This window comes from Phyllobates terribilis, unplaced genomic scaffold (assembly GCF_046119375.1).
Source record: "Phyllobates terribilis strain yellow unplaced genomic scaffold, ASM4611937v1 Scaffold_3__8_contigs__length_932513732, whole genome shotgun sequence".
In the NCBI taxonomy this organism is placed as follows: domain Eukaryota; kingdom Metazoa; phylum Chordata; class Amphibia; order Anura; family Dendrobatidae; genus Phyllobates; species Phyllobates terribilis.
Genome location: NW_027362763.1, coordinates 6797412 through 6822801, shown reverse-complemented (window position 1 = coordinate 6822801; position 25390 = coordinate 6797412). Strand labels below are relative to the sequence as shown.

Sequence of the window (25390 nt, the reverse complement as noted above, 5' to 3'; positions counted from 1 at the left end):
GCTTCAGTCAAAGCAAGCGCGTTTCGGCTAAAAGAATAAAAATGAGCTCAAAAAATAAAAATGAGCTCAAAAATTAAACCAAACTAAAAAAGTCTAAAGCTTCTGCATGGGATTGTGCTACATTACAACTTCCTTCTACAAACTATTTAGGTTTATTTCACTCCCTTCAATTTGGTTTTCCATATACGTAGAAAAGGTTTGCTAGAAAGTTGCTTGCCCATATTTGTAAGCCAACATTCACCTTATGAATTCCACTTATGGTCTTCAACTTTGGCAAAAAGTAATCCGCACTTAAAAAAAAACAAAAAAAAAAAACGAAAGAGGATGCAATGGCACGTGTCACAGCATATGAAAATTGTTATGTGTTGTGGCAAGAAACTAAAAACGAGGTCATCAGGCATGGGGGATTAGCTCAAGTGGTAGAGCGCTCGCTTAGCATGCGAGAGGTAGCGGGATCGATGCCCGCATTCTCCAAATTTATCATTTATTGTTTTTTTCAGTTGGTAGAGCGATGATTCTTTTGCAAACTGCTCATGGCTCCCACAGCTAGACCTAGGAGGCCTTCCTCCATAGGCCAAACAAGCCTTCGATAGCTCAGCTGGTAGAGCGGAGGACTGTAGTTGTAAATTAGCAATCCTTAGGTCGCTGGTTCAATTCCGGCTCGAAGGACATTTTCTTCGTCCTATCTTATGTTTTGTACCTACTGGCAAACACACCAGTGCTATGCTCCTTCTGTACGACTATAAAAAAAATCTAGTCCAGGAAACTTTCCTCCGTTGCACCTTGGGTTTTCAAAACGTAGGTGGCAGCAACATAGCCTTTACTTGCGGGACCTGCTGTGGGCCAAAGAGGAACGTTCTTCAACCGTAGCATGATACCCAAGCAAAAGACACCAACGTCCCTGGGTGGGCTTGAACCACCAACCTTTCGGTTAACAGCCGAACGCGCTAACCAATTGCGCCACAGAGACACAAGCCTCTACTTGATTTTCTGACAGCCTCAGCCAGGTCAAACACAATTTACGCAGATGATTTGCAAGAATAACATGATAAAAGAAAGCTATAGAAACAAAGAAACAATTGCAGAACCCTAGGAATACTCTAATAGCCCACAAATAAGCTCTTACTGATGAATTCCATCGCATGGACCTGAAGTCAGACAGTAATTAGGTTCTCCTCTTATCACCTGTAACCAGCAGCAGAGTGGCGCAGCGGAAGCGTGCTGGGCCCATAACCCAGAGGTCGATGGATCGAAACCATCCTCTGCTAAGTTATTGCTTTTTTTTATAGAATTCACCTTTACATTTTGCCAAAATGCTTCAGTCAAAGCAAGCGCGTTTCGGCTAAAAGAATAAAAATGAGCTCAAAAAATAAAAATGAGCTCAAAAATTAAACCAAACTAAAAAAGTCTAAAGCTTCTGCATGGGATTGTGCTACATTACAACTTCCTTCTACAAACTATTTAGGTTTATTTCACTCCCTTCAATTTGGTTTTCCATATACGTAGAAAAGGTTTGCTAGAAAGTTGCTTGCCCATATTTGTAAGCCAACATTCACCTTATGAATTCCACTTATGGTCTTCAACTTTGGCAAAAAGTAATCCGCACTTAAAAAAAAACAAAAAAAAAAAAAAAAAAACGAAAGAGGATGCAATGGCACGTGTCACAGCATATGAAAATTGTTATGTGTTGTGGCAAGAAACTAAAAACGAGGTCATCAGGCATGGGGGATTAGCTCAAGTGGTAGAGCGCTCGCTTAGCATGCGAGAGGTAGCGGGATCGATGCCCGCATTCTCCAAATTTATCATTTATTGTTTTTTTCAGTTGGTAGAGCGATGATTCTTTTGCAAACTGCTCATGGCTCCCACAGCTAGACCTAGGAGGCCTTCCTCCATAGGCCAAACAAGCCTTCGATAGCTCAGCTGGTAGAGCGGAGGACTGTAGTTGTAAATTAGCAATCTTTAGGTCGCTGGTTCAATTCCGGCTCGAAGGACATTTTCTTCGTCCTATCTTATGTTTTGTACCTACTGGCAAACACACCAGTGCTATGCTCCTTCTGTACGACTATAAAAAAAATCTAGTCCAGGAAACTTTCCTCCGTTGCACCTTGGGTTTTCAAAACGTAGGTGGCAGCAACATAGCCTTTACTTGCGGGACCTGCTGTGGGCCAAAGAGGAACGTTCTTCAACCGTAGCATGATACCCAAGCAAAAGACACCAACGTCCCTGGGTGGGCTTGAACCACCAACCTTTCGGTTAACAGCCGAACGCGCTAACCGATTGCGCCACAGAGACACAAGCCTCTACTTGATTTTCTGACAGCCTCAGCCAGGTCAAACACAATTTACGCAGATGATTTGCAAGAATAACATGATAAAAGAAAGCTATAGAAACAAAGAAACAATTGCAGAACCCTAGGAATACTCTAATAGCCCACAAATAAGCTCTTACTGATGAATTCCATCGCATGGACCTGAAGTCAGACAGTAATTAGGTTCTCCTCTTATCACCTGTAACCAGCAGCAGAGTGGCGCAGCGGAAGCGTGCTGGGCCCATAACCCAGAGGTCGATGGATCGAAACCATCCTCTGCTAAGTTATTGCTTTTTTTTATAGAATTCACCTTTACATTTTGCCAAAATGCTTCAGTCAAAGCAAGCGCGTTTCGGCTAAAAGAATAAAAATGAGCTCAAAAAATAAAAATGAGCTCAAAAATTAAACCAAACTAAAAAAGTCTAAAGCTTCTGCATGGGATTGTGCTACATTACAACTTCCTTCTACAAACTATTTAGGTTTATTTCACTCCCTTCAATTTGGTTTTCCATATACGTAGAAAAGGTTTGCTAGAAAGTTGCTTGCCCATATTTGTAAGCCAACATTCACCTTATGAATTCCACTTATGGTCTTCAACTTTGGCAAAAAGTAATCCGCACTTAAAAAAAAACAAAAAAAAAAAAAAAAAAACGAAAGAGGATGCAATGGCACGTGTCACAGCATATGAAAATTGTTATGTGTTGTGGCAAGAAACTAAAAACGAGGTCATCAGGCATGGGGGATTAGCTCAAGTGGTAGAGCGCTCACTTAGCATGCGAGAGGTAGCGGGATCGATGCCCGCATTCTCCAAATTTATCATTTATTGTTTTTTTCAGTTGGTAGAGCGATGATTCTTTTGCAAACTGCTCATGGCTCCCACAGCTAGACCTAGGAGGCCTTCCTCCATAGGCCAAACAAGCCTTCGATAGCTCAGCTGGTAGAGCGGAGGACTGTAGTTGTAAATTAGCAATCCTTAGGTCGCTGGTTCAATTCCGGCTCGAAGGACATTTTCTTCGTCCTATCTTATGTTTTGTACCTACTGGCAAACACACCACTGCTATGCTCCTTCTGTACGACTATAAAAAAAATCTAGTCCAGGAAACTTTCCTCCGTTGCACCTTGGGTTTTCAAAACGTAGGTGGCAGCAACATAGCCTTTACTTGCGGGACCTGCTGTGGGCCAAAGAGGAACGTTCTTCAACCGTAGCATGATACCCAAGCAAAAGACACCAACGTCCCTGGGTGGGCTTGAACCACCAACCTTTCGGTTAACAGCCGAACGCGCTAACCGATTGCGCCACAGAGACACAAGCCTCTACTTGATTTTCTGACAGCCTCAGCCAGGTCAAACACAATTTACGCAGATGATTTGCAAGAATAACATGATAAAAGAAAGCTATAGAAACAAAGAAACAATTGCAGAACCCTAGGAATACTCTAATAGCCCACAAATAAGCTCTTACTGATGAATTCCATCGCATGGACCTGAAGTCAGACAGTAATTAGGTTCTCCTCTTATCACCTGTAACCAGCAGCAGAGTGGCGCAGCGGAAGCGTGCTGGGCCCATAACCCAGAGGTCGATGGATCGAAACCATCCTCTGCTAAGTTATTGCTTTTTTTTATAGAATTCACCTTTACATTTTGCCAAAATGCTTCAGTCAAAGCAAGCGCGTTTCGGCTAAAAGAATAAAAATGAGCTCAAAAAATAAAAATGAGCTCAAAAATTAAACCAAACTAAAAAAGTCTAAAGCTTCTGCATGGGATTGTGCTACATTACAACTTCCTTCTACAAACTATTTAGGTTTATTTCACTCCCTTCAATTTGGTTTTCCATATACGTAGAAAAGGTTTGCTAGAAAGTTGCTTGCCCATATTTGTAAGCCAACATTCACCTTATGAATTCCACTTATGGTCTTCAACTTTGGCAAAAAGTAATCCGCACTTAAAAAAAAACAAAAAAAAAAAAAAAAAAACGAAAGAGGATGCAATGGCACGTGTCACAGCATATGAAAATTGTTATGTGTTGTGGCAAGAAACTAAAAACGAGGTCATCAGGCATGGGGGATTAGCTCAAGTGGTAGAGCGCTCGCTTAGCATGCGAGAGGTAGCGGGATCGATGCCCGCATTCTCCAAATTTATCATTTATTGTTTTTTTCAGTTGGTAGAGCGATGATTCTTTTGCAAACTGCTCATGGCTCCCACAGCTAGACCTAGGAGGCCTTCCTCCATAGGCCAAACAAGCCTTCGATAGCTCAGCTGGTAGAGCGGAGGACTGTAGTTGTAAATTAGCAATCCTTAGGTCGCTGGTTCAATTCCGGCTCGAAGGACATTTTCTTCGTCCTATCTTATGTTTTGTACCTACTGGCAAACACACCAGTGCTATGCTCCTTCTGTACGACTATAAAAAAAATCTAGTCCAGGAAACTTTCCTCCGTTGCACCTTGGGTTTTCAAAACGTAGGTGGCAGCAACATAGCCTTTACTTGCGGGACCTGCTGTGGGCCAAAGAGGAACGTTCTTCAACCGTAGCATGATACCCAAGCAAAAGACACCAACGTCCCTGGGTGGGCTTGAACCACCAACCTTTCGGTTAACAGCCGAACGCGCTAACCGATTGCGCCACAGAGACACAAGCCTCTACTTGATTTTCTGACAGCCTCAGCCAGGTCAAACACAATTTACGCAGATGATTTGCAAGAATAACATGATAAAAGAAAGCTATAGAAACAAAGAAACAATTGCAGAACCCTAGGAATACTCTAATAGCCCACAAATAAGCTCTTACTGATGAATTCCATCGCATAGACCTGAAGTCAGACAGTAATTAGGTTCTCCTCTTATCACCTGTAACCAGCAGCAGAGTGGCGCAGCGGAAGCGTGCTGGGCCCATAACCCAGAGGTCGATGGATCGAAACCATCCTCTGCTAAGTTATTGCTTTTTTTTATAGAATTCACCTTTACATTTTGCCAAAATGCTTCAGTCAAAGCAAGCGCGTTTCGGCTAAAAGAATAAAAATGAGCTCAAAAAATAAAAATGAGCTCAAAAATTAAACCAAACTAAAAAAGTCTAAAGCTTCTGCATGGGATTGTGCTACATTACAACTTCCTTCTACAAACTATTTAGGTTTATTTCACTCCCTTCAATTTGGTTTTCCATATACGTAGAAAAGGTTTGCTAGAAAGTTGCTTGCCCATATTTGTAAGCCAACATTCACCTTATGAATTCCACTTATGGTCTTCAACTTTGGCAAAAAGTAATCCGCACTTAAAAAAAAACAAAAAAAAAAAAAAAAAAACGAAAGAGGATGCAATGGCACGTGTCACAGCATATGAAAATTGTTATGTGTTGTGGCAAGAAACTAAAAACGAGGTCATCAGGCATGGGGGATTAGCTCAAGTGGTAGAGCGCTCGCTTAGCATGCGAGAGGTAGCGGGATCGATGCCCGCATTCTCCAAATTTATCATTTATTGTTTTTTTCAGTTGGTAGAGCGATGATTCTTTTGCAAACTGCTCATGGCTCCCACAGCTAGACCTAGGAGGCTTTCCTCCATAGGCCAAACAAGCCTTCGATAGCTCAGCTGGTAGAGCGGAGGACTGTAGTTGTAAATTAGCAATCCTTAGGTTGCTGGTTCAATTCCGGCTCGAAGGACATTTTCTTCGTCCTATCTTATGTTTTGTACCTACTGGCAAACACACCAGTGCTATGCTCCTTCTGTACGACTATAAAAAAAATCTAGTCCAGGAAACTTTCCTCCGTTGCACCTTGGGTTTTCAAAACGTAGGTGGCAGCAACATAGCCTTTACTTGCGGGACCTGCTGTGGGCCAAAGAGGAACGTTCTTCAACCGTAGCATGATACCCAAGCAAAAGACACCAACGTCCCTGGGTGGGCTTGAACCACCAACCTTTCGGTTAACAGCCGAACGCGCTAACCGATTGCGCCACAGAGACACAAGCCTCTACTTGATTTTCTGACAGCCTCAGCCAGGTCAAACACAATTTACGCAGATGATTTGCAAGAATAACATGATAAAAGAAAGCTATAGAAACAAAGAAACAATTGCAGAACCCTAGGAATACTCTAATAGCCCACAAATAAGCTCTTACTGATGAATTCCATCGCATAGACCTGAAGTCAGACAGTAATTAGGTTCTCCTCTTATCACCTGTAACCAGCAGCAGAGTGGCGCAGCGGAAGCGTGCTGGGCCCATAACCCAGAGGTCGATGGATCGAAACCATCCTCTGCTAAGTTATTGCTTTTTTTTATAGAATTCACCTTTACATTTTGCCAAAATGCTTCAGTCAAAGCAAGCGCGTTTCGGCTAAAAGAATAAAAATGAGCTCAAAAAATAAAAATGAGCTCAAAAATTAAACCAAACTAAAAAAGTCTAAAGCTTCTGCATGGGATTGTGCTACATTACAACTTCCTTCTACAAACTATTTAGGTTTATTTCACTCCCTTCAATTTGGTTTTCCATATACGTAGAAAAGGTTTGCTAGAAAGTTGCTTGCCCATATTTGTAAGCCAACATTCACCTTATGAATTCCACTTATGGTCTTCAACTTTGGCAAAAAGTAATCCGCACTTAAAAAAAAACAAAAAAAAAAAAAAAAAAACGAAAGAGGATGCAATGGCACGTGTCACAGCATATGAAAATTGTTATGTGTTGTGGCAAGAAACTAAAAACGAGGTCATCAGGCATGGGGGATTAGCTCAAGTGGTAGAGCGCTCGCTTAGCATGCGAGAGGTAGCGGGATCGATGCCCGCATTCTCCAAATTTATCATTTATTGTTTTTTTCAGTTGGTAGAGCGATGATTCTTTTGCAAACTGCTCATGGCTCCCACAGCTAGACCTAGGAGGCTTTCCTCCATAGGCCAAACAAGCCTTCGATAGCTCAGCTGGTAGAGCGGAGGACTGTAGTTGTAAATTAGCAATCCTTAGGTCGCTGGTTCAATTCCGGCTCGAAGGACATTTTCTTCGTCCTATCTTATGTTTTGTACCTACTGGCAAACACACCACTGCTATGCTCCTTCTGTACGACTATAAAAAAAATCTAGTCCAGGAAACTTTCCTCCGTTGCACCTTGGGTTTTCAAAACGTAGGTGGCAGCAACATAGCCTTTACTTGCGGGACCTGCTGTGGGCCAAAGAGGAACGTTCTTCAACCGTAGCATGATACCCAAGCAAAAGACACCAACGTCCCTGGGTGGGCTTGAACCACCAACCTTTCGGTTAACAGCCGAACGCGCTAACCGATTGCGCCACAGAGACACAAGCCTCTACTTGATTTTCTGACAGCCTCAGCCAGGTCAAACACAATTTACGCAGATGATTTGCAAGAATAACATGATAAAAGAAAGCTATAGAAACAAAGAAACAATTGCAGAACCCTAGGAATACTCTAATAGCCCACAAATAAGCTCTTACTGATGAATTCCATCGCATGGACCTGAAGTCAGACAGTAATTAGGTTCTCCTCTTATCACCTGTAACCAGCAGCAGAGTGGCGCAGCGGAAGCGTGCTGGGCCCATAACCCAGAGGTCGATGGATCGAAACCATCCTCTGCTAAGTTATTGCTTTTTTTTATAGAATTCACCTTTACATTTTGCCAAAATGCTTCAGTCAAAGCAAGCGCGTTTCGGCTAAAAGAATAAAAATGAGCTCAAAAAATAAAAATGAGCTCAAAAATTAAACCAAACTAAAAAAGTCTAAAGCTTCTGCATGGGATTGTGCTACATTACAACTTCCTTCTACAAACTATTTAGGTTTATTTCACTCCCTTCAATTTGGTTTTCCATATACGTAGAAAAGGTTTGCTAGAAAGTTGCTTGCCCATATTTGTAAGCCAACATTCACCTTATGAATTCCACTTATGGTCTTCAACTTTGGCAAAAAGTAATCCGCACTTAAAAAAAAAAAAAAAAAAAAAAAACGAAAGAGGATGCAATGGCACGTGTCACAGCATATGAAAATTGTTATGTGTTGTGGCAAGAAACTAAAAACGAGGTCATCAGGCATGGGGGATTAGCTCAAGTGGTAGAGCGCTCGCTTAGCATGCGAGAGGTAGCGGGATCGATGCCCGCATTCTCCAAATTTATCATTTATTGTTTTTTTCAGTTGGTAGAGCGATGATTCTTTTGCAAACTGCTCATGGCTCCCACAGCTAGACCTAGGAGGCTTTCCTCCATAGGCCAAACAAGCCTTCGATAGCTCAGCTGGTAGAGCGGAGGACTGTAGTTGTAAATTAGCAATCCTTAGGTCACTGGTTCAATTCTGGCTCGAAGGACATTTTCTTCGTCCTATCTTATGTTTTGTACCTACTGGCAAACACACCACTGCTATGCTCCTTCTGTACGACTATAAAAAAAATCTAGTCCAGGAAACTTTCCTCCGTTGCACCTTGGGTTTTCAAAACGTAGGTGGCAGCAACATAGCCTTTACTTGCGGGACCTGCTGTGGGCCAAAGAGGAACGTTCTTCAACCGTAGCATGATACCCAAGCAAAAGACACCAACGTCCCTGGGTGGGCTTGAACCACCAACCTTTCGGTTAACAGCCGAACGCGCTAACCGATTGCGCCACAGAGACACAAGCCTCTACTTGATTTTCTGACAGCCTCAGCCAGGTCAAACACAATTTACGCAGATGATTTGCAAGAATAACATGATAAAAGAAAGCTATAGAAACAAAGAAACAATTGCAGAACCCTAGGAATACTCTAATAGCCCACAAATAAGCTCTTACTGATGAATTCCATCGCATGGACCTGAAGTCAGACAGTAATTAGGTTCTCCTCTTATCACCTGCAACCAGCAGCAGAGTGGCGCAGCGGAAGCGTGCTGGGCCCATAACCCAGAGGTCGATGGATCGAAACCATCCTCTGCTAAGTTATTGCTTTTTTTTATAGAATTCACCTTTACATTTTGCCAAAATGCTTCAGTCAAAGCAAGCGCGTTTCGGCTAAAAGAATAAAAATGAGCTCAAAAAATAAAAATGAGCTCAAAAATTAAACCAAACTAAAAAAGTCTAAAGCTTCTGCATGGGATTGTGCTACATTACAACTTCCTTCTACAAACTATTTAGGTTTATTTCACTCCCTTCAATTTGGTTTTCCATATACGTAGAAAAGGTTTGCTAGAAAGTTGCTTGCCCATATTTGTAAGCCAACATTCACCTTATGAATTCCACTTATGGTCTTCAACTTTGGCAAAAAGTAATCCGCACTTAAAAAAAAAAAAAAAAAAAAAACGAAAGAGGATGCAATGGCACGTGTCACAGCATATGAAAATTGTTATGTGTTGTGGCAAGAAACTAAAAACGAGGTCATCAGGCATGGGGGATTAGCTCAAGTGGTAGAGCGCTCGCTTAGCATGCGAGAGGTAGCGGGATCGATGCCCGCATTCTCCAAATTTATCATTTATTGTTTTTTTCAGTTGGTAGAGCGATGATTCTTTTGCAAACTGCTCATGGCTCCCACAGCTAGACCTAGGAGGCTTTCCTCCATAGGCCAAACAAGCCTTCGATAGCTCAGCTGGTAGAGCGGAGGACTGTAGTTGTAAATTAGCAATCCTTAGGTCGCTGGTTCAATTCTGGCTCGAAGGACATTTTCTTCGTCCTATCTTATGTTTTGTACCTACTGGCAAACACACCACTGCTATGCTCCTTCTGTACGACTATAAAAAAAATCTAGTCCAGGAAACTTTCCTCCGTTGCACCTTGGGTTTTCAAAACGTAGGTGGCAGCAACATAGCCTTTACTTGCGGGACCTGCTGTGGGCCAAAGAGGAACGTTCTTCAACCGTAGCATGATACCCAAGCAAAAGACACCAACGTCCCTGGGTGGGCTTGAACCACCAACCTTTCGGTTAACAGCCGAACGCGCTAACCGATTGCGCCACAGAGACACAAGCCTCTACTTGATTTTCTGACAGCCTCAGCCAGGTCAAACACAATTTACGCAGATGATTTGCAAGAATAACATGATAAAAGAAAGCTATAGAAACAAAGAAACAATTGCAGAACCCTAGGAATACTCTAATAGCCCACAAATAAGCTCTTACTGATGAATTCCATCGCATGGACCTGAAGTCAGACAGTAATTAGGTTCTCCTCTTATCACCTGCAACCAGCAGCAGAGTGGCGCAGCGGAAGCGTGCTGGGCCCATAACCCAGAGGTCGATGGATCGAAACCATCCTCTGCTAAGTTATTGCTTTTTTTTATAGAATTCACCTTTACATTTTGCCAAAATGCTTCAGTCAAAGCAAGCGCGTTTCGGCTAAAAGAATAAAAATGAGCTCAAAAAATAAAAATGAGCTCAAAAATTAAACCAAACTAAAAAAGTCTAAAGCTTCTGCATGGGATTGTGCTACATTACAACTTCCTTCTACAAACTATTTAGGTTTATTTCACTCCCTTCAATTTGGTTTTCCATATACGTAGAAAAGGTTTGCTAGAAAGTTGCTTGCCCATATTTGTAAGCCAACATTCACCTTATGAATTCCACTTATGGTCTTCAACTTTGGCAAAAAGTAATCCGCACTTAAAAAAAAAAAAAAAAAAAAAACGAAAGAGGATGCAATGGCACGTGTCACAGCATATGAAAATTGTTATGTGTTGTGGCAAGAAACTAAAAACGAGGTCATCAGGCATGGGGGATTAGCTCAAGTGGTAGAGCGCTCGCTTAGCATGCGAGAGGTAGCGGGATCGATGCCCGCATTCTCCAAATTTATCATTTATTGTTTTTTTCAGTTGGTAGAGCGATGATTCTTTTGCAAACTGCTCATGGCTCCCACAGCTAGACCTAGGAGGCTTTCCTCCATAGGCCAAACAAGCCTTCGATAGCTCAGCTGGTAGAGCGGAGGACTGTAGTTGTAAATTAGCAATCCTTAGGTCGCTGGTTCAATTCCGGCTCGAAGGACATTTTCTTCGTCCTATCTTATGTTTTGTACCTACTGGCAAACACACCACTGCTATGCTCCTTCTGTACGACTATAAAAAAAATCTAGTCCAGGAAACTTTCCTCCGTTGCACCTTGGGTTTTCAAAACGTAGGTGGCAGCAACATAGCCTTTACTTGCGGGACCTGCTGTGGGCCAAAGAGGAACGTTCTTCAACCGTAGCATGATACCCAAGCAAAAGACACCAACGTCCCTGGGTGGGCTTGAACCACCAACCTTTCGGTTAACAGCCGAACGCGCTAACCGATTGCGCCACAGAGACACAAGCCTCTACTTGATTTTCTGACAGCCTCAGCCAGGTCAAACACAATTTACGCAGATGATTTGCAAGAATAACATGATAAAAGAAAGCTATAGAAACAAAGAAACAATTGCAGAACCCTAGGAATACTCTAATAGCCCACAAATAAGCTCTTACTGATGAATTCCATCGCATGGACCTGAAGTCAGACAGTAATTAGGTTCTCCTCTTATCACCTGTAACCAGCAGCAGAGTGGCGCAGCGGAAGCGTGCTGGTCAAAATGCTTCAGTCAAAGCAAGCGCGTTTCGGCTAAAAGAATAAAAATGAGCTCAAAAAATAAAAATGAGCTCAAAAATTAAACCAAACTAAAAAAGTCTAAAGCTTCTGCATGGGATTGTGCTACATTACAACTTCCTTCTACAAACTATTTAGGTTTATTTCACTCCCTTCAATTTGGTTTTCCATATACGTAGAAAAGGTTTGCTAGAAAGTTGCTTGCCCATATTTGTAAGCCAACATTCACCTTATGAATTCCACTTATGGTCTTCAACTTTGGCAAAAAGTAATCCGCACTTAAAAAAAAAAAAAAAAAAAAACGAAAGAGGATGCAATGGCACGTGTCACAGCATATGAAAATTGTTATGTGTTGTGGCAAGAAACTAAAAACAAGGTCATCAGGCATGGGGGATTAGCTCAAGTGGTAGAGCGCTCGCTTAGCATGCGAGAGGTAGCGGGATCGATGCCCGCATTCTCCAAATTTATCATTTATTGTTTTTTTCAGTTGGTAGAGCGATGATTCTTTTGCAAACTGCTCATGGCTCCCACAGCTAGACCTAGGAGGCTTTCCTCCATAGGCCAAACAAGCCTTCGATAGCTCAGCTGGTAGAGCGGAGGACTGTAGTTGTAAATTAGCAATCCTTAGGTCGCTGGTTCAATTCCGGCTCGAAGGACATTTTCTTCGTCCTATCTTATGTTTTGTACCTACTGGCAAACACACCACTGCTATGCTCCTTCTGTACGACTATAAAAAAAATCTAGTCCAGGAAACTTTCCTCCGTTGCACCTTGGGTTTTCAAAACGTAGGTGGCAGCAACATAGCCTTTACTTGCGGGACCTGCTGTGGGCCAAAGAGGAACGTTCTTCAACCGTAGCATGATACCCAAGCAAAAGACACCAACGTCCCTGGGTGGGCTTGAACCACCAACCTTTCGGTTAACAGCCGAACGCGCTAACCGATTGCGCCACAGAGACACAAGCCTCTACTTGATTTTCTGACAGCCTCAGCCAGGTCAAACACAATTTACGCAGATGATTTGCAAGAATAACATGATAAAAGAAAGCTATAGAAACAAAGAAACAATTGCAGAACCCTAGGAATACTCTAATAGCCCACAAATAAGCTCTTACTGATGAATTCCATCGCATGGACCTGAAGTCAGACAGTAATTAGGTTCTCCTCTTATCACCTGTAACCAGCAGCAGAGTGGCGCAGCGGAAGCGTGCTGGGCCCATAACCCAGAGGTCGATGGATCGAAACCATCCTCTGCTAAGTTATTGCTTTTTTTTATAGAATTCACCTTTACATTTTGCCAAAATGCTTCAGTCAAAGCAAGCGCGTTTCGGCTAAAAGAATAAAAATGAGCTCAAAAAATAAAAATGAGCTCAAAAATTAAACCAAACTAAAAAAGTCTAAAGCTTCTGCATGGGATTGTGCTACATTACAACTTCCTTCTACAAACTATTTAGGTTTATTTCACTCCCTTCAATTTGGTTTTCCATATACGTAGAAAAGGTTTGCTAGAAAGTTGCTTGCCCATATTTGTAAGCCAACATTCACCTTATGAATTCCACTTATGGTCTTCAACTTTGGCAAAAAGTAATCCGCACTTAAAAAAAAAAAAAAAAAAAAACGAAAGAGGATGCAATGGCACGTGTCACAGCATATGAAAATTGTTATGTGTTGTGGCAAGAAACTAAAAACAAGGTCATCAGGCATGGGGGATTAGCTCAAGTGGTAGAGCGCTCGCTTAGCATGCGAGAGGTAGCGGGATCGATGCCCGCATTCTCCAAATTTATCATTTATTGTTTTTTTCAGTTGGTAGAGCGATGATTCTTTTGCAAACTGCTCATGGCTCCCACAGCTAGACCTAGGAGGCTTTCCTCCATAGGCCAAACAAGCCTTCGATAGCTCAGCTGGTAGAGCGGAGGACTGTAGTTGTAAATTAGCAATCCTTAGGTCGCTGGTTCAATTCCGGCTCGAAGGACATTTTCTTCGTCCTATCTTATGTTTTGTACCTACTGGCAAACACACCACTGCTATGCTCCTTCTGTACGACTATAAAAAAAATCTAGTCCAGGAAACTTTCCTCCGTTGCACCTTGGGTTTTCAAAACGTAGGTGGCAGCAACATAGCCTTTACTTGCGGGACCTGCTGTGGGCCAAAGAGGAACGTTCTTCAACCGTAGCATGATACCCAAGCAAAAGACACCAACGTCCCTGGGTGGGCTTGAACCACCAACCTTTCGGTTAACAGCCGAACGCGCTAACCGATTGCGCCACAGAGACACAAGCCTCTACTTGATTTTCTGACAGCCTCAGCCAGGTCAAACACAATTTACGCAGATGATTTGCAAGAATAACATGATAAAAGAAAGCTATAGAAACAAAGAAACAATTGCAGAACCCTAGGAATACTCTAATAGCCCACAAATAAGCTCTTACTGATGAATTCCATCGCATGGACCTGAAGTCAGACAGTAATTAGGTTCTCCTCTTATCACCTGTAACCAGCAGCAGAGTGGCGCAGCGGAAGCGTGCTGGGCCCATAACCCAGAGGTCGATGGATCGAAACCATCCTCTGCTAAGTTATTGCTTTTTTTTATAGAATTCACCTTTACATTTTGCCAAAATGCTTCAGTCAAAGCAAGCGCGTTTCGGCTAAAAGAATAAAAATGAGCTCAAAAAATAAAAATGAGCTCAAAAATTAAACCAAACTAAAAAAGTCTAAAGCTTCTGCATGGGATTGTGCTACATTACAACTTCCTTCTACAAACTATTTAGGTTTATTTCACTCCCTTCAATTTGGTTTTCCATATACGTAGAAAAGGTTTGCTAGAAAGTTGCTTGCCCATATTTGTAAGCCAACATTCACCTTATGAATTCCACTTATGGTCTTCAACTTTGGCAAAAAGTAATCCGCACTTAAAAAAAAAAAAAAAAAAAAACGAAAGAGGATGCAATGGCACGTGTCACAGCATATGAAAATTGTTATGTGTTGTGGCAAGAAACTAAAAACAAGGTCATCAGGCATGGGGGATTAGCTCAAGTGGTAGAGCGCTCGCTTAGCATGCGAGAGGTAGCGGGATCGATGCCCGCATTCTCCAAATTTATCATTTATTGTTTTTTTCAGTTGGTAGAGCGATGATTCTTTTGCAAACTGCTCATGGCTCCCACAGCTAGACCTAGGAGGCTTTCCTCCATAGGCCAAACAAGCCTTCGATAGCTCAGCTGGTAGAGCGGAGGACTGTAGTTGTAAATTAGCAATCCTTAGGTCGCTGGTTCAATTCCGGCTCGAAGGACATTTTCTTCGTCCTATCTTATGTTTTGTACCTACTGGCAAACACACCACTGCTATGCTCCTTCTGTACGACTATAAAAAAAATCTAGTCCAGGAAACTTTCCTCCGTTGCACCTTGGGTTTTCAAAACGTAGGTGGCAGCAACATAGCCTTTACTTGCGGGACCTGCTGTGGGCCAAAGAGGAACGTTCTTCAACCGTAGCATGATACCCAAGCAAAAGACACCAACGTCCCTGGGTGAGCTTGAACCACCAACCTTTCGGTTAACAGCCGAACGCGCTAACCGATTGCGCCACAGAGACACAAGCCTCTACTTGATTTTCTGACAGCCTCAGCCAGGTCAAACACAATTTACGCAGATGATTTGCAAGAATAACATGATAAAAGAAAGCTATAGAAACAAAGAAACAATTGCAGAACCCTAGGAATACTCTAATAGCCCACAAATAAGCTCTTACTGATGAATTCCATCGCATGGACCTGAAGTCAGACAGTAATTAGGTTCTCCTCTTATCACCTGTAACCAGCAGCAGAGTGGCGCAGCGGAAGCGTGCTGGGCCCATAACCCAGAGGTCGATGGATCGAAACCATCCTCTGCTAAGTTATTGCTTTTTTTTATAGAATTCACCTTTACATTTTGCCAAAATGCTTCAGTCAAAGCAAGCGCGTTTCGGCTAAAAGAATAAAAATGAGCTCAAAAAATAAAAATGAGCTCAAAAATTAAACCAAACTAAAAAAGTCTAAAGCTTCTGCATGGGATTGTGCTACATTACAACTTCCTTCTACAAACTATTTAGGTTTATTTCACTCCCTTCAATTTGGTTTTCCATATACGTAGAAAAGGTTTGCTAGAAAGTTGCTTGCCCATATTTGTAAGCCAACATTCACCTTATGAATTCCACTTATGGTCTTCAACTTTGGCAAAAAGTAATCCGCACTTAAAAAAAAAAAAAAAAAAAAACGAAAGAGGATGCAATGGCACGTGTCACAGCATATGAAAATTGTTATGTGTTGTGGCAAGAAACTAAAAACAAGGTCATCAGGCATGGGGGATTAGCTCAAGTGGTAGAGCGCTCGCTTAGCATGCGAGAGGTAGCGGGATCGATGCCCGCATTCTCCAAATTTATCATTTATTGTTTTTTTCAGTTGGTAGAGCGATGATTCTTTTGCAAACTGCTCATGGCTCCCACAGCTAGACCTAGGAGGCTTTCCTCCATAGGCCAAACAAGCCTTCGATAGCTCAGCTGGTAGAGCGGAGGACTGTAGTTGTAAATTAGCAATCCTTAGGTCGCTGGTTCAATTCCGGCTCGAAGGACATTTTCTTCGTCCTATCTTATGTTTTGTACCTACTGGCAAACACACCACTGCTATGCTCCTTCTGTACGACTATAAAAAAAATCTAGTCCAGGAAACTTTCCTCCGTTGCACCTTGGGTTTTCAAAACGTAGGTGGCAGCAACATAGCCTTTACTTGCGGGACCTGCTGTGGGCCAAAGAGGAACGTTCTTCAACCGTAGCATGATACCCAAGCAAAAGACACCAACGTCCCTGGGTGAGCTTGAACCACCAACCTTTCGGTTAACAGCCGAACGCGCTAACCGATTGCGCCACAGAGACACAAGCCTCTACTTGATTTTCTGACAGCCTCAGCCAGGTCAAACACAATTTACGCAGATGATTTGCAAGAATAACATGATAAAAGAAAGCTATAGAAACAAAGAAACAATTGCAGAACCCTAGGAATACTCTAATAGCCCACAAATAAGCTCTTACTGATGAATTCCATCGCATGGACCTGAAGTCAGACAGTAATTAGGTTCTCCTCTTATCACCTGTAACCAGCAGCAGAGTGGCGCAGCGGAAGCGTGCTGGGCCCATAACCCAGAGGTCGATGGATCGAAACCATCCTCTGCTAAGTTATTGCTTTTTTTTATAGAATTCACCTTTACATTTTGCCAAAATGCTTCAGTCAAAGCAAGCGCGTTTCGGCTAAAAGAATAAAAATGAGCTCAAAAAATAAAAATGAGCTCAAAAATTAAACCAAACTAAAAAAGTCTAAAGCTTCTGCATGGGATTGTGCTACATTACAACTTCCTTCTACAAACTATTTAGGTTTATTTCACTCCCTTCAATTTGGTTTTCCATATACGTAGAAAAGGTTTGCTAGAAAGTTGCTTGCCCATATTTGTAAGCCAACATTCACCTTATGAATTCCACTTATGGTCTTCAACTTTGGCAAAAAGTAATCCGCACTTAAAAAAAAAAAAAAAAAAAAACGAAAGAGGATGCAATGGCACGTGTCACAGCATATGAAAATTGTTATGTGTTGTGGCAAGAAACTAAAAACAAGGTCATCAGGCATGGGGGATTAGCTCAAGTGGTAGAGCGCTCGCTTAGCATGCGAGAGGTAGCGGGATCGATGCCCGCATTCTCCAAATTTATCATTTATTGTTTTTTTCAGTTGGTAGAGCGATGATTCTTTTGCAAACTGCTCATGGCTCCCACAGCTAGACCTAGGAGGCTTTCCTCCATAGGCCAAACAAGCCTTCGATAGCTCAGCTGGTAGAGCGGAGGACTGTAGTTGTAAATTAGCAATCCTTAGGTCGCTGGTTCAATTCCGGCTCGAAGGACATTTTCTTCGTCCTATCTTATGTTTTGTACCTACTGGCAAACACACCACTGCTATGCTCCTTCTGTACGACTATAAAAAAAATCTAGTCCAGGAAACTTTCCTCCGTTGCACCTTGGGTTTTCAAAACGTAGGTGGCAGCAACATAGCCTTTACTTGCGGGACCTGCTGTGGGCCAAAGAGGAACGTTCTTCAACCGTAGCATGATACCCAAGCAAAAGACACCAACGTCCCTGGGTGGGCTTGAACCACCAACCTTTCGGTTAACAGCCGAACGCGCTAACCGATTGCGCCACAGAGACACAAGCCTCTACTTGATTTTCTGACAGCCTCAGCCAGGTCAAACACAATTTACGCAGATGATTTGCAAGAATAACATGATAAAAGAAAGCTATAGAAACAAAGAAACAATTGCAGAACCCTAGGAATACTCTAATAGCCCACAAATAAGCTCTTACTGATGAATTCCATCGCATGGACCTGAAGTCAGACAGTAATTAGGTTCTCCTCTTATCACCTGTAACCAGCAGCAGAGTGGCGCAGCGGAAGCGTGCTGGGCCCATAACCCAGAGGTCGATGGATCGAAACCATCCTCTGCTAAGTTATTGCTTTTTTTTATAGAATTCACCTTTACATTTTGCCAAAATGCTTCAGTCAAAGCAAGCGCGTTTCGGCTAAAAGAATAAAAATGAGCTCAAAAAATAAAAATGAGCTCAAAAATTAAACCAAACTAAAAAAGTCTAAAGCTTCTGCATGGGATTGTGCTACATTACAACTTCCTTCTACAAACTATTTAGGTTTATTTCACTCCCTTCAATTTGGTTTTCCATATACGTAGAAAAGGTTTGCTAGAAAGTTGCTTGCCCATATTTGTAAGCCAACATTCACCTTATGAATTCCACTTATGGTCTTCAACTTTGGCAAAAAGTAATCCGCACTTAAAAAAAAAAAAAAAAAAAAAAAAAAAAACGAAAGAGGATGCAATGGCACGTGTCACAGCATATGAAAATTGTTATGTGTTGTGGCAAGAAACTAAAAACAAGGTCATCAGGCATGGGGGATTAGCTCAAGTGGTAGAGCGCTCGCTTAGCATGCGAGAGGTAGCGGGATCGATGCCCGCATTCTCCAAATTTATCATTTATTGTTTTTTTCAGTTGGTAGAGCGATGATTCTTTTGCAAACTGCTCATGGCTCCCACAGCTAGACCTAGGAGGCTTTCCTCCATAGGCCAAACAAGCCTTCGATAGCTCAGCTGGTAGAGCGGAGGACTGTAGTTGTAAATTAGCAATCCTTAGGTTGCTGGTTCAATTCCGGCTCGAAGGACATTTTCTTCGTCCTATCTTATGTTTTGTACCTACTGGCAAACACACCACTGCTATGCTCCTTCTGTACGACTATAAAAAAAATCTAGTCCAGGAAACTTTCCTCCGTTGCACCTTGGGTTTTCAAAACGTAGGTGGCAGCAACATAGCCTTTACTTGCGGGACCTGCTGTGGGCCAAAGAGGAACGTTCTTCAACCGTAGCATGATACCCAAGCAAAAGACACCAACGTCCCTGGGTGGGCTTGAACCACCAACCTTTCGGTTAACAGCCGAACGCGCTAACCGATTGCGCCACAGAGACACAAGCCTCTACTTGATTTTCTGACAGCCTCAGCCAGGTCAAACACAATTTACGCAGATGATTTGCAAGAATAACATGATAAAAGAAAGCTATAGAAACAAAGAAACAATTGCAGAACCCTAGGAATACTCTAATAGCCCACAAATAAGCTCTTACTGATGAATTCCATCGCATGGACCTGAAGTCAGACAGTAATTAGGTTCTCCTCTTATCACCTGTAACCAGCAGCAGAGTGGCGCAGCGGAAGCGTGCTGGGCCCATAACCCAGAGGTCGATGGATCGAAACCATCCTCTGCTAAGTTATTGCTTTTTTTTATAGAATTCACCTTTACATTTTGCCAAAATGCTTCAGTCAAAGCAAGCGCGTTTCGGCTAAAAGAATAAAAATGAGCTCAAAAAATAAAAATGAGCTCAAAAATTAAACCAAACTAAAAAAGTCTAAAGCTTCTGCATGGGATTGTGCTACATTACAACTTCCTTCTACAAACTATTTAGGTTTATTTCACTCCCTTCAATTTGGTTTTCCATATACGTAGAAAAGGTTTGCTAGAAAGTTGCTTGCCCATATTTGTAAGCCAACATTCACCTTATGAATTCCACTTATGGTCTTCAACTTTGGCAAAAAGTAATCCGCACTTAAAAAAAAAAAAAAAAAAAAAAAAAAAAACGAAAGAGGATGCAATGGCACGTGTCACAGCATATGAAAATTGTTATGTGTTGTGGCAAGAAACTAAAAACAAGGTCATCAGGCATGGGGGATTAGCTCAAGTGGTAGAGCGCTCGCTTAGCATGCGAGAGGTAGCGGGATCGATGCCCGCATTCTCCAAATTTATCATTTATTGTTTTTTTCAGTTGGTAGAGCGATGATTCTTTTGCAAACTGCTCATGGCTCCCACAGCTAGACCTAGGAGGCTTTCCTCCATAGGCCAAACAAGCCTTCGATAGCTCAGCTGGTAGAGCGGAGGACTGTAGTTGTAAATTAGCAATCCTTAGGTCGCTGGTTCAATTCTGGCTCGAAGGACATTTTCTTCGTCCTATCTTATGTTTTGTACCTACTGGCAAACACACCACTGCTATGCTCCTTCTGTACGACTATAAAAAAAATCTAGTCCAGGAAACTTTCCTCCGTTGCACCTTGGGTTTTCAAAACGTAGGTGGCAGCAACATAGCCTTTACTTGCGGGACCTGCTGTGGGCCAAAGAGGAACGTTCTTCAACCGTAGCATGATACCCAAGCAAAAGACACCAACGTCCCTGGGTGGGCTTGAACCACCAACCTTTCGGTTAACAGCCGAACGCGCTAACCGATTGCGCCACAGAGACACAAGCCTCTACTTGAATAACATGATAAAAGAAAGCTATAGAAACAAAGAAACAATTGCAGAACCCTAGGAATACTCTAATAGCCCACAAATAAGCTCTTACTGATGAATTCCATCGCATGGACCTGAAGTCAGACAATAATTAGGTTCTCCTCTTATCACCTGTAACCAGCAGCAGAGTGGCGCAGCGGAAGCGTGCTGGGCCCATAACCCAGAGGTCGATGGATCGAAACCATCCTCTGCTAAGTTATTGCTTTTTTTTATAGAATTCACCTTTACATTTTGCCAAAATGCTTCAGTCAAAGCAAGCGCGTTTCGGCTAAAAGAATAAAAATGAGCTCAAAAAATAAAAATGAGCTCAAAAATTAAACCAAACTAAAAAAGTCTAAAGCTTCTGCATGGGATTGTGCTACATTACAACTTCCTTCTACAAACTATTTAGGTTTATTTCACTCCCTTCAATTTGGTTTTCCATATACGTAGAAAAGGTTTGCTAGAAAGTTGCTTGCCCATATTTGTAAGCCAACATTCACCTTATGAATTCCACTTATGGTCTTCAACTTTGGCAAAAAGTAATCCGCACTTAAAAAAAAAAAAAAAAAAAAAAAAAAAAACGAAAGAGGATGCAATGGCACGTGTCACAGCATATGAAAATTGTTATGTGTTGTGGCAAGAAACTAAAAACAAGGTCATCAGGCATGGGGGATTAGCTCAAGTGGTAGAGCGCTCGCTTAGCATGCGAGAGGTAGCGGGATCGATGCCCGCATTCTCCAAATTTATCATTTATTGTTTTTTTCAGTTGGTAGAGCGATGATTCTTTTGCAAACTGCTCATGGCTCCCACAGCTAGACCTAGGAGGCTTTCCTCCATAGGCCAAACAAGCCTTCGATAGCTCAGCTGGTAGAGCGGAGGACTGTAGTTGTAAATTAGCAATCCTTAGGTCGCTGGTTCAATTCCGGCTCGAAGGAAATTTTCTTCGTCCTATCTTATGTTTTGTACCTACTGGCAAACACACCACTGCTATGCTCCTTCTGTACGACTATAAAAAAAATCTAGTCCAGGAAACTTTCCTCCGTTGCACCTTGGGTTTTCAAAACGTAGGTGGCAGCAACATAGCCTTTACTTGCGGGACCTGCTGTGGGCCAAAGAGGAACGTTCTTCAACCGTAGCATGATACCCAAGCAAAAGACACCAACGTCCCTGGGTGGGCTTGAACCACCAACCTTTCGGTTAACAGCCGAACGCGCTAACCGATTGCGCCACAGAGACACAAGCCTCTACTTGAATAACATGATAAAAGAAAGCTATAGAAACAAAGAAACAATTGCAGAACCCTAGGAATACTCTAATAGCCCACAAATAAGCTCTTACTGATGAATTCCATCGCATGGACCTGAAGTCAGACAGTAATTAGGTTCTCCTCTTATCACCTGTAACCAGCAGCAGAGTGGCGCAGCGGAAGCGTGCTGGGCCCATAACCCAGAGGTCGATGGATCGAAACCATCCTCTGCTAAGTTATTGCTTTTTTTTATAGAATTCACCTTTACATTTTGCCAAAATGCTTCAGTCAAAGCAAGCGCGTTTCGGCTAAAAGAATAAAAATGAGCTCAAAAAATAAAAATGAGCTCAAAAATTAAACCAAACTAAAAAAGTCTAAAGCTTCTGCATGGGATTGTGCTACATTACAACTTCCTTCTACAAACTATTTAGGTTTATTTCACTCCCTTCAATTTGGTTTTCCATATACGTAGAAAAGGTTTGCTAGAAAGTTGCTTGCCCATATTTGTAAGCCAACATTCACCTTATGAATTCCACTTATGGTCTTCAACTTTGGCAAAAAGTAATCCGCACTTAAAAAAAAAAAAAAAAAAAAAAAAAAAAACGAAAGAGGATGCAATGGCACGTGTCACAGCATATGAAAATTGTTATGTGTTGTGGCAAGAAACTAAAAACAAGGTCATCAGGCATGGGGGATTAGCTCAAGTGGTAGAGCGCTCGCTTAGCATGCGAGAGGTAGCGGGATCGATGCCCGCATTCTCCAAATTTATCATTTATTGTTTTTTTCAGTTGGTAGAGCGATGATTCTTTTGCAAACTGCTCATGGCTCCCACAGCTAGACCTAGGAGGCTTTCCTCCATAGGCCAAACAAGCCTTCGATAGCTCAGCTGGTAGAGCGGAGGACTGTAGTTGTAAATTAGCAATCCTTAGGTCGCTGGTTCAATTCCGGCTCGAAGGACATTTTCTTCGTCCTATCTTATGTTTTGTACCTACTGGCAAACACACCACTGCTATGCTCCTTCTGTACGACTATAAAAAAAATCTAGTCCAGGAAACTTTCCTCCGTTGCACCTTGGGTTTTCAAAACGTAGGTGGCAGCAACATAGCCTTTACTTGCGGGACCTGCTGTGGGCCAAAGAGGAACGTTCTTCAACCGTAGCATGATACCCAAGCAAAAGACACCAACGTCCCTGGGTGAGCTTGAACCACCAACCTTTCGGTTAACAGCCGAACGCGCTAACCGATTGCGCCACAGAGACACAAGCCTCTACTTGATTTTCTGACAGCCTCAGCCAGGTCAAACACAATTTACGCAGATGATTTGCAAGAATAACATGATAAAAGAAAGCTATAGAAACAAAGAAACAATTGCAGAACCCTAGGAATACTCTAATAGCCCACAAATAAGCTCTTACTGATGAATTCCATCGCATGGACCTGAAGTCAGACAGTAATTAGGTTCTCCTCTTATCACCTGTAACCAGCAGCAGAGTGGCGCAGCGGAAGCGTGCTGGGCCCATAACCCAGAGGTCGATGGATCGAAACCATCCTCTGCTAAGTTATTGCTTTTTTTTATAGAATTCACCTTTACATTTTGCCAAAATGCTTCAGTCAAAGCAAGCGCGTTTCGGCTAAAAGAATAAAAATGAGCTCAAAAAATAAAAATGAGCTCAAAAATTAAACCAAACTAAAAAAGTCTAAAGCTTCTGCATGGGATTGTGCTACATTACAACTTCCTTCTACAAACTATTTAGGTTTATTTCACTCCCTTCAATTTGGTTTTCCATATACGTAGAAAAGGTTTGCTAGAAAGTTGCTTGCCCATATTTGTAAGCCAACATTCACCTTATGAATTCCACTTATGGTCTTCAACTTTGGCAAAAAGTAATCCGCACTTAAAAAAAAAAAAAAAAAAAAAAAAAAAAACGAAAGAGGATGCAATGGCACGTGTCACAGCATATGAAAATTGTTATGTGTTGTGGCAAGAAACTAAAAACAAGGTCATCAGGCATGGGGGATTAGCTCAAGTGGTAGAGCGCTCGCTTAGCATGCGAGAGGTAGCGGGATCGATGCCCGCATTCTCCAAATTTATCATTTATTGTTTTTTTCAGTTGGTAGAGCGATGATTCTTTTGCAAACTGCTCATGGCTCCCACAGCTAGACCTAGGAGGCTTTCCTCCATAGGCCAAACAAGCCTTCGATAGCTCAGCTGGTAGAGCGGAGGACTGTAGTTGTAAATTAGCAATCCTTAGGTCGCTGGTTCAATTCCGGCTCGAAGGACATTTTCTTCGTCCTATCTTATGTTTTGTACCTACTGGCAAACACACCACTGCTATGCTCCTTCTGTACGACTATAAAAAAAATCTAGTCCAGGAAACTTTCCTCCGTTGCACCTTGGGTTTTCAAAACGTAGGTGGCAGCAACATAGCCTTTACTTGCGGGACCTGCTGTGGGCCAAAGAGGAACGTTCTTCAACCGTAGCATGATACCCAAGCAAAAGACACCAACGTCCCTGGGTGAGCTTGAACCACCAACCTTTCGGTTAACAGCCGAACGCGCTAACCGATTGCGCCACAGAGACACAAGCCTCTACTTGATTTTCTGACAGCCTCAGCCAGGTCAAACACAATTTACGCAGATGATTTGCAAGAATAACATGATAAAAGAAAGCTATAGAAACAAAGAAACAATTGCAGAACCCTAGGAATACTCTAATAGCCCACAAATAAGCTCTTACTGATGAATTCCATCGCATGGACCTGAAGTCAGACAGTAATTAGGTTCTCCTCTTATCACCTGTAACCAGCAGCAGAGTGGCGCAGCGGAAGCGTGCTGGGCCCATAACCCAGAGGTCGATGGATCGAAACCATCCTCTGCTAAGTTATTGCTTTTTTTTATAGAATTCACCTTTACATTTTGCCAAAATGCTTCAGTCAAAGCAAGCGCGTTTCGGCTAAAAGAATAAAAATGAGCTCAAAAAATAAAAATGAGCTCAAAAATTAAACCAAACTAAAAAAGTCTAAAGCTTCTGCATGGGATTGTGCTACATTACAACTTCCTTCTACAAACTATTTAGGTTTATTTCACTCCCTTCAATTTGGTTTTCCATATACGTAGAAAAGGTTTGCTAGAAAGTTGCTTGCCCATATTTGTAAGCCAACATTCACCTTATGAATTCCACTTATGGTCTTCAACTTTGGCAAAAAGTAATCCGCACTTAAAAAAAAAAAAAAAAAAAAAAAAAAAAACGAAAGAGGATGCAATGGCACGTGTCACAGCATATGAAAATTGTTATGTGTTGTGGCAAGAAACTAAAAACAAGGTCATCAGGCATGGGGGATTAGCTCAAGTGGTAGAGCGCTCGCTTAGCATGCGAGAGGTAGCGGGATCGATGCCCGCATTCTCCAAATTTATCATTTATTGTTTTTTTCAGTTGGTAGAGCGATGATTCTTTT

At 42.1% G+C, this 25390-nt stretch overlaps 57 non-coding genes across 57 annotated transcripts; 38 read left to right on the top strand and 19 right to left on the bottom strand.

Moving 5' to 3' along the window:
• Window positions 1–401: 401 nt before the first annotated feature.
• Window positions 402–474, top strand: TRNAA-AGC (transfer RNA alanine (anticodon AGC)). The gene has a single exon. It is a non-coding gene; the product is annotated as a tRNA-Ala (tRNA).
• A 109-nt stretch (window positions 475–583) lies between these two features.
• On the top strand, window positions 584–669 carry TRNAY-GUA (transfer RNA tyrosine (anticodon GUA)). The gene is given in 2 exon segments: window positions 584–620; window positions 634–669. It is a non-coding gene; the product is annotated as a tRNA-Tyr (tRNA).
• A 227-nt stretch (window positions 670–896) lies between these two features.
• Window positions 897–970, bottom strand: TRNAN-GUU (transfer RNA asparagine (anticodon GUU)). Its single transcript has one exon. It is a non-coding gene; the product is annotated as a tRNA-Asn (tRNA).
• A 753-nt stretch (window positions 971–1723) lies between these two features.
• Window positions 1724–1796, top strand: TRNAA-AGC (transfer RNA alanine (anticodon AGC)). Its single transcript has one exon. It is a non-coding gene; the product is annotated as a tRNA-Ala (tRNA).
• Window positions 1797–1905: 109 nt separating this feature from the next.
• TRNAY-GUA (transfer RNA tyrosine (anticodon GUA)) lies at window positions 1906–1991 on the top strand. Its single transcript is given in 2 exon segments — window positions 1906–1942; window positions 1956–1991. It is a non-coding gene; the product is annotated as a tRNA-Tyr (tRNA).
• A 227-nt stretch (window positions 1992–2218) lies between these two features.
• On the bottom strand, window positions 2219–2292 carry TRNAN-GUU (transfer RNA asparagine (anticodon GUU)). The gene has a single exon. It is a non-coding gene; the product is annotated as a tRNA-Asn (tRNA).
• A 935-nt stretch (window positions 2293–3227) lies between these two features.
• TRNAY-GUA (transfer RNA tyrosine (anticodon GUA)) lies at window positions 3228–3313 on the top strand. The gene is given in 2 exon segments: window positions 3228–3264; window positions 3278–3313. It is a non-coding gene; the product is annotated as a tRNA-Tyr (tRNA).
• Window positions 3314–3540: 227 nt separating this feature from the next.
• Window positions 3541–3614, bottom strand: TRNAN-GUU (transfer RNA asparagine (anticodon GUU)). The gene has a single exon. It is a non-coding gene; the product is annotated as a tRNA-Asn (tRNA).
• A 753-nt stretch (window positions 3615–4367) lies between these two features.
• Window positions 4368–4440, top strand: TRNAA-AGC (transfer RNA alanine (anticodon AGC)). Its single transcript has one exon. It is a non-coding gene; the product is annotated as a tRNA-Ala (tRNA).
• A 109-nt stretch (window positions 4441–4549) lies between these two features.
• Window positions 4550–4635, top strand: TRNAY-GUA (transfer RNA tyrosine (anticodon GUA)). Its single transcript is given in 2 exon segments — window positions 4550–4586; window positions 4600–4635. It is a non-coding gene; the product is annotated as a tRNA-Tyr (tRNA).
• A 227-nt stretch (window positions 4636–4862) lies between these two features.
• On the bottom strand, window positions 4863–4936 carry TRNAN-GUU (transfer RNA asparagine (anticodon GUU)). Its single transcript has one exon. It is a non-coding gene; the product is annotated as a tRNA-Asn (tRNA).
• A 753-nt stretch (window positions 4937–5689) lies between these two features.
• On the top strand, window positions 5690–5762 carry TRNAA-AGC (transfer RNA alanine (anticodon AGC)). The gene has a single exon. It is a non-coding gene; the product is annotated as a tRNA-Ala (tRNA).
• A 109-nt stretch (window positions 5763–5871) lies between these two features.
• On the top strand, window positions 5872–5957 carry TRNAY-GUA (transfer RNA tyrosine (anticodon GUA)). Its single transcript is given in 2 exon segments — window positions 5872–5908; window positions 5922–5957. It is a non-coding gene; the product is annotated as a tRNA-Tyr (tRNA).
• Window positions 5958–6184: 227 nt separating this feature from the next.
• On the bottom strand, window positions 6185–6258 carry TRNAN-GUU (transfer RNA asparagine (anticodon GUU)). Its single transcript has one exon. It is a non-coding gene; the product is annotated as a tRNA-Asn (tRNA).
• Window positions 6259–7011: 753 nt separating this feature from the next.
• Window positions 7012–7084, top strand: TRNAA-AGC (transfer RNA alanine (anticodon AGC)). Its single transcript has one exon. It is a non-coding gene; the product is annotated as a tRNA-Ala (tRNA).
• Window positions 7085–7193: 109 nt separating this feature from the next.
• On the top strand, window positions 7194–7279 carry TRNAY-GUA (transfer RNA tyrosine (anticodon GUA)). Its single transcript is given in 2 exon segments — window positions 7194–7230; window positions 7244–7279. It is a non-coding gene; the product is annotated as a tRNA-Tyr (tRNA).
• Window positions 7280–7506: 227 nt separating this feature from the next.
• TRNAN-GUU (transfer RNA asparagine (anticodon GUU)) lies at window positions 7507–7580 on the bottom strand. Its single transcript has one exon. It is a non-coding gene; the product is annotated as a tRNA-Asn (tRNA).
• A 748-nt stretch (window positions 7581–8328) lies between these two features.
• TRNAA-AGC (transfer RNA alanine (anticodon AGC)) lies at window positions 8329–8401 on the top strand. Its single transcript has one exon. It is a non-coding gene; the product is annotated as a tRNA-Ala (tRNA).
• Window positions 8402–8510: 109 nt separating this feature from the next.
• TRNAY-GUA (transfer RNA tyrosine (anticodon GUA)) lies at window positions 8511–8596 on the top strand. The gene is given in 2 exon segments: window positions 8511–8547; window positions 8561–8596. It is a non-coding gene; the product is annotated as a tRNA-Tyr (tRNA).
• A 227-nt stretch (window positions 8597–8823) lies between these two features.
• On the bottom strand, window positions 8824–8897 carry TRNAN-GUU (transfer RNA asparagine (anticodon GUU)). Its single transcript has one exon. It is a non-coding gene; the product is annotated as a tRNA-Asn (tRNA).
• Window positions 8898–9643: 746 nt separating this feature from the next.
• On the top strand, window positions 9644–9716 carry TRNAA-AGC (transfer RNA alanine (anticodon AGC)). Its single transcript has one exon. It is a non-coding gene; the product is annotated as a tRNA-Ala (tRNA).
• Window positions 9717–9825: 109 nt separating this feature from the next.
• Window positions 9826–9911, top strand: TRNAY-GUA (transfer RNA tyrosine (anticodon GUA)). Its single transcript is given in 2 exon segments — window positions 9826–9862; window positions 9876–9911. It is a non-coding gene; the product is annotated as a tRNA-Tyr (tRNA).
• Window positions 9912–10138: 227 nt separating this feature from the next.
• Window positions 10139–10212, bottom strand: TRNAN-GUU (transfer RNA asparagine (anticodon GUU)). Its single transcript has one exon. It is a non-coding gene; the product is annotated as a tRNA-Asn (tRNA).
• Window positions 10213–10958: 746 nt separating this feature from the next.
• Window positions 10959–11031, top strand: TRNAA-AGC (transfer RNA alanine (anticodon AGC)). The gene has a single exon. It is a non-coding gene; the product is annotated as a tRNA-Ala (tRNA).
• A 109-nt stretch (window positions 11032–11140) lies between these two features.
• On the top strand, window positions 11141–11226 carry TRNAY-GUA (transfer RNA tyrosine (anticodon GUA)). Its single transcript is given in 2 exon segments — window positions 11141–11177; window positions 11191–11226. It is a non-coding gene; the product is annotated as a tRNA-Tyr (tRNA).
• A 227-nt stretch (window positions 11227–11453) lies between these two features.
• On the bottom strand, window positions 11454–11527 carry TRNAN-GUU (transfer RNA asparagine (anticodon GUU)). The gene has a single exon. It is a non-coding gene; the product is annotated as a tRNA-Asn (tRNA).
• A 662-nt stretch (window positions 11528–12189) lies between these two features.
• Window positions 12190–12262, top strand: TRNAA-AGC (transfer RNA alanine (anticodon AGC)). The gene has a single exon. It is a non-coding gene; the product is annotated as a tRNA-Ala (tRNA).
• Window positions 12263–12371: 109 nt separating this feature from the next.
• On the top strand, window positions 12372–12457 carry TRNAY-GUA (transfer RNA tyrosine (anticodon GUA)). Its single transcript is given in 2 exon segments — window positions 12372–12408; window positions 12422–12457. It is a non-coding gene; the product is annotated as a tRNA-Tyr (tRNA).
• A 227-nt stretch (window positions 12458–12684) lies between these two features.
• TRNAN-GUU (transfer RNA asparagine (anticodon GUU)) lies at window positions 12685–12758 on the bottom strand. Its single transcript has one exon. It is a non-coding gene; the product is annotated as a tRNA-Asn (tRNA).
• Window positions 12759–13503: 745 nt separating this feature from the next.
• On the top strand, window positions 13504–13576 carry TRNAA-AGC (transfer RNA alanine (anticodon AGC)). Its single transcript has one exon. It is a non-coding gene; the product is annotated as a tRNA-Ala (tRNA).
• Window positions 13577–13685: 109 nt separating this feature from the next.
• Window positions 13686–13771, top strand: TRNAY-GUA (transfer RNA tyrosine (anticodon GUA)). Its single transcript is given in 2 exon segments — window positions 13686–13722; window positions 13736–13771. It is a non-coding gene; the product is annotated as a tRNA-Tyr (tRNA).
• A 227-nt stretch (window positions 13772–13998) lies between these two features.
• On the bottom strand, window positions 13999–14072 carry TRNAN-GUU (transfer RNA asparagine (anticodon GUU)). The gene has a single exon. It is a non-coding gene; the product is annotated as a tRNA-Asn (tRNA).
• Window positions 14073–14817: 745 nt separating this feature from the next.
• Window positions 14818–14890, top strand: TRNAA-AGC (transfer RNA alanine (anticodon AGC)). The gene has a single exon. It is a non-coding gene; the product is annotated as a tRNA-Ala (tRNA).
• Window positions 14891–14999: 109 nt separating this feature from the next.
• TRNAY-GUA (transfer RNA tyrosine (anticodon GUA)) lies at window positions 15000–15085 on the top strand. The gene is given in 2 exon segments: window positions 15000–15036; window positions 15050–15085. It is a non-coding gene; the product is annotated as a tRNA-Tyr (tRNA).
• Window positions 15086–15312: 227 nt separating this feature from the next.
• TRNAN-GUU (transfer RNA asparagine (anticodon GUU)) lies at window positions 15313–15386 on the bottom strand. Its single transcript has one exon. It is a non-coding gene; the product is annotated as a tRNA-Asn (tRNA).
• A 745-nt stretch (window positions 15387–16131) lies between these two features.
• Window positions 16132–16204, top strand: TRNAA-AGC (transfer RNA alanine (anticodon AGC)). Its single transcript has one exon. It is a non-coding gene; the product is annotated as a tRNA-Ala (tRNA).
• Window positions 16205–16313: 109 nt separating this feature from the next.
• On the top strand, window positions 16314–16399 carry TRNAY-GUA (transfer RNA tyrosine (anticodon GUA)). The gene is given in 2 exon segments: window positions 16314–16350; window positions 16364–16399. It is a non-coding gene; the product is annotated as a tRNA-Tyr (tRNA).
• Window positions 16400–16626: 227 nt separating this feature from the next.
• On the bottom strand, window positions 16627–16700 carry TRNAN-GUU (transfer RNA asparagine (anticodon GUU)). The gene has a single exon. It is a non-coding gene; the product is annotated as a tRNA-Asn (tRNA).
• A 745-nt stretch (window positions 16701–17445) lies between these two features.
• Window positions 17446–17518, top strand: TRNAA-AGC (transfer RNA alanine (anticodon AGC)). Its single transcript has one exon. It is a non-coding gene; the product is annotated as a tRNA-Ala (tRNA).
• A 109-nt stretch (window positions 17519–17627) lies between these two features.
• TRNAY-GUA (transfer RNA tyrosine (anticodon GUA)) lies at window positions 17628–17713 on the top strand. Its single transcript is given in 2 exon segments — window positions 17628–17664; window positions 17678–17713. It is a non-coding gene; the product is annotated as a tRNA-Tyr (tRNA).
• A 227-nt stretch (window positions 17714–17940) lies between these two features.
• On the bottom strand, window positions 17941–18014 carry TRNAN-GUU (transfer RNA asparagine (anticodon GUU)). Its single transcript has one exon. It is a non-coding gene; the product is annotated as a tRNA-Asn (tRNA).
• Window positions 18015–18767: 753 nt separating this feature from the next.
• Window positions 18768–18840, top strand: TRNAA-AGC (transfer RNA alanine (anticodon AGC)). Its single transcript has one exon. It is a non-coding gene; the product is annotated as a tRNA-Ala (tRNA).
• Window positions 18841–18949: 109 nt separating this feature from the next.
• TRNAY-GUA (transfer RNA tyrosine (anticodon GUA)) lies at window positions 18950–19035 on the top strand. Its single transcript is given in 2 exon segments — window positions 18950–18986; window positions 19000–19035. It is a non-coding gene; the product is annotated as a tRNA-Tyr (tRNA).
• Window positions 19036–19262: 227 nt separating this feature from the next.
• Window positions 19263–19336, bottom strand: TRNAN-GUU (transfer RNA asparagine (anticodon GUU)). The gene has a single exon. It is a non-coding gene; the product is annotated as a tRNA-Asn (tRNA).
• A 753-nt stretch (window positions 19337–20089) lies between these two features.
• TRNAA-AGC (transfer RNA alanine (anticodon AGC)) lies at window positions 20090–20162 on the top strand. The gene has a single exon. It is a non-coding gene; the product is annotated as a tRNA-Ala (tRNA).
• A 109-nt stretch (window positions 20163–20271) lies between these two features.
• TRNAY-GUA (transfer RNA tyrosine (anticodon GUA)) lies at window positions 20272–20357 on the top strand. The gene is given in 2 exon segments: window positions 20272–20308; window positions 20322–20357. It is a non-coding gene; the product is annotated as a tRNA-Tyr (tRNA).
• A 227-nt stretch (window positions 20358–20584) lies between these two features.
• Window positions 20585–20658, bottom strand: TRNAN-GUU (transfer RNA asparagine (anticodon GUU)). The gene has a single exon. It is a non-coding gene; the product is annotated as a tRNA-Asn (tRNA).
• A 699-nt stretch (window positions 20659–21357) lies between these two features.
• Window positions 21358–21430, top strand: TRNAA-AGC (transfer RNA alanine (anticodon AGC)). Its single transcript has one exon. It is a non-coding gene; the product is annotated as a tRNA-Ala (tRNA).
• Window positions 21431–21539: 109 nt separating this feature from the next.
• TRNAY-GUA (transfer RNA tyrosine (anticodon GUA)) lies at window positions 21540–21625 on the top strand. Its single transcript is given in 2 exon segments — window positions 21540–21576; window positions 21590–21625. It is a non-coding gene; the product is annotated as a tRNA-Tyr (tRNA).
• Window positions 21626–21852: 227 nt separating this feature from the next.
• TRNAN-GUU (transfer RNA asparagine (anticodon GUU)) lies at window positions 21853–21926 on the bottom strand. The gene has a single exon. It is a non-coding gene; the product is annotated as a tRNA-Asn (tRNA).
• Window positions 21927–22625: 699 nt separating this feature from the next.
• Window positions 22626–22698, top strand: TRNAA-AGC (transfer RNA alanine (anticodon AGC)). The gene has a single exon. It is a non-coding gene; the product is annotated as a tRNA-Ala (tRNA).
• A 109-nt stretch (window positions 22699–22807) lies between these two features.
• On the top strand, window positions 22808–22893 carry TRNAY-GUA (transfer RNA tyrosine (anticodon GUA)). The gene is given in 2 exon segments: window positions 22808–22844; window positions 22858–22893. It is a non-coding gene; the product is annotated as a tRNA-Tyr (tRNA).
• A 227-nt stretch (window positions 22894–23120) lies between these two features.
• Window positions 23121–23194, bottom strand: TRNAN-GUU (transfer RNA asparagine (anticodon GUU)). Its single transcript has one exon. It is a non-coding gene; the product is annotated as a tRNA-Asn (tRNA).
• Window positions 23195–23947: 753 nt separating this feature from the next.
• Window positions 23948–24020, top strand: TRNAA-AGC (transfer RNA alanine (anticodon AGC)). The gene has a single exon. It is a non-coding gene; the product is annotated as a tRNA-Ala (tRNA).
• A 109-nt stretch (window positions 24021–24129) lies between these two features.
• TRNAY-GUA (transfer RNA tyrosine (anticodon GUA)) lies at window positions 24130–24215 on the top strand. The gene is given in 2 exon segments: window positions 24130–24166; window positions 24180–24215. It is a non-coding gene; the product is annotated as a tRNA-Tyr (tRNA).
• A 227-nt stretch (window positions 24216–24442) lies between these two features.
• Window positions 24443–24516, bottom strand: TRNAN-GUU (transfer RNA asparagine (anticodon GUU)). Its single transcript has one exon. It is a non-coding gene; the product is annotated as a tRNA-Asn (tRNA).
• A 753-nt stretch (window positions 24517–25269) lies between these two features.
• On the top strand, window positions 25270–25342 carry TRNAA-AGC (transfer RNA alanine (anticodon AGC)). The gene has a single exon. It is a non-coding gene; the product is annotated as a tRNA-Ala (tRNA).
• Window positions 25343–25390: the final 48 nt, after the last annotated feature.